Here is a 2500-nt window from a genome sequence, read left to right as displayed (position 1 = left end):
AATCATTTGAGGCCCTTAGCACTGCTCTGTGACTTTTAGTTTCGGAGGAGATATAGTTTGAAAATACGGAGACAGACAGACATATAGCCTTTTATATATTAGATTTAAGTTTAAAAAAATATCTTTTTCAAAAAAAAAGAAAGTTATAAAAAAATACATTCTAGCCATTCCATAATTTTCTAAATCGAAGGTTATACTTTATTTGTGCATTATAAAAATATTTATTTAAAAAATAATTATTTTGAAATAGAGAATGTTACATTTTATTTATAACTTTTAAATATAATTTATTTTGAAATATTGTTGCTAAATTTTTAACAATTTCAATTAAATACAATTAATGTTTGATTATTTGATGTTTTCTATTGTGATATTTTGTTACTTTATTGAACCTGTTTTGAATTATCTAGTGATTTATTTTATTTTTTGTTTCGTGTTTTCGAGACAAGTTTGGTTAGAAAACAAGCATTAATTCTAGATTGTCCTCCCTTTTAACTAGTATAACTCTTCCAAAAATAAAAACAAAAAATTACTTCCAGCGAGTTAAAGTGTACTTGTGTTAAGTATTTAGTAGTACTAAAGTGTAAAAAATAATAGATGTTTCTGTGTACAATTGGTGAGTTTGAGAATTGGAAACCATGGACAAATAGAAAACATTGAATATTAGAAGAGAGTGACCTGCATCATGATGATTCACGCCAGATTTAAAAATTTAAAAAAAAAGGAAATATTATTTGCAGCTTAGTGCTTCCTGAATACCTTAAAAGCCATGAGATGTGAACTGGAGAATTATAATGGTGATGTGACAGCAATGGTTAATTGGAAGAATCATCGCAGTATTCTGACTGTGTCTACACAACAGAACTCGTCAAGAAGCTGCAATAAAAAAAAAAATTAGGACATTGGCAAGAGAGATGGGCGTCTGAGTGGTAATCATAAAGAAAGTGCTGAACAAAGATTTTCGCTGCTTCTCATACAAGAGCTTCAAGGGTCAACTACTCACTTTTAAGGCTCAAAAATTCCTCAAAAAGGTCAAACATACAGCTGAGCTGGAAATGATCTGGCTCTCTTCAAACGAGAAGAACTTTTGTCAGGACGAGTCACACAAAGTGCAAAGAACAGGTGCCTAGCTCACAGTTCACACAAAGTCCTGTATATCATGAAACCAAGTTTATATATGATGGTTTGCTTCCAATGATGGACACATCATGCTATCATACATGTCCAAAAGAACTCAAAGATTCAATTCAAATGGCTACATTGGCTTACTGTCCACTGTTGTGAAGCACTGGATGAAGAGGGTAGATGTGGGGAGGCCATATGTGTGACAGCGGGGCTCAGTTGTATCATAACTTCATGAAAAACCGGAAGTATTTGTCTGAAAACTTCCACATCACCAATTCCAACATCTGCTCCTCCCCCCCCCCCACACGCACACACTTCAATTCACCTGATTGTAACTCTATGAACTATAATTTGTGGAGTGGAGTGAAGAAAGACATCAACCATATTGCTTGCAACATTAAAAATGAGCTGATTGCAAGGATCAAACTGGTGTTCAGACGACTCTCAAGAAACACTATGAAAATTGCACACTCCAGATCAAGGTCTCATCAGGAGACTGTTGTGGAAACCCTTATGAAGGCCGTGATTGAAGTTGTAGTAGAGGCCCAGGATAGATTTATCAAGTGAGATGTATTTTGGCAAAAAATTCCTCAAAAAGATTAACTTTTGAAAATATATCAATAATCGGCCAAGATATTATGTTTTTTTTTTCTTTCTTATACAAAAAGTGTTTGATTTGTCCCAAGCACCCATATGATTCTTCCAACTAATTACTGCTTTCACATCTCCTTTTGCCATTCTTCAGCTCACATCTAACCGTCTACAGATTTATCTTAAATACCTATATAATAATTGGACAGATATTAAATATACTGAATATAAATTTAATTGTATATATATATATATATATAGTAAGTTATAAAATGTATATGGCGGTTAAGCTACACTGAATATTCCGCGTTTCATCCACTCTAGGACTCTTCAGGCACATAAGCCTGAAGAGTCCTAAAGTGGATGATGAAACTCGGAATATTCAGTGTAGCTTAACCGCCATATACATTTTATAACTTACTAACTAGCTCTACCTTCGTATTGAGCACTTTTGAAGTAAATACTTAATGTTTACGAATAAATCTATTGTTTCGTATATTAATTTTATGTGAGTAAATTAAGTAGTTATATATATATATATATATATATATATATATATATATATATATATATATATAATTCTTCATGTAAATACAATCATATCTTGCTACGATGTGCAGATCGTTTCAATCATATTTGATTTCATCAAGCAAGAAAAATTAAAATACAAAAATTAAAATACAAAAATTAAAAATTAAAAAGGTTCCAGACCTTTTCAAATTTTTAGGAGAGAAACAATGTCATGACTGGCAATAAGCAAAAGAACTTTAATTTTTGTTTATTG

At 31.6% G+C, this 2500-nt stretch overlaps 1 protein-coding gene across 4 annotated transcripts in view; it reads left to right on the top strand.

The window, feature by feature from the left end:
* The window catches only part of LOC145277923 (sodium channel protein 1 brain-like), a 1166286-nt gene that overhangs the window by 1156274 nt on the left and 7512 nt on the right, over positions 1 to 2500 (top strand). The gene's annotated exons all lie outside the window — the stretch shown is intronic.

The sequence above is a fragment of the Euprymna scolopes genome, chromosome 6 (assembly GCF_053919585.1).
Source record: "Euprymna scolopes isolate OS-2025 chromosome 6, ASM5391958v1, whole genome shotgun sequence".
Lineage (NCBI taxonomy): Eukaryota > Metazoa > Mollusca > Cephalopoda > Sepiida > Sepiolidae > Euprymna > Euprymna scolopes.
The sequence above is the reverse complement of the archived record's forward strand: the minus strand, read 5'-3'. Positions and strand labels throughout refer to the sequence as shown.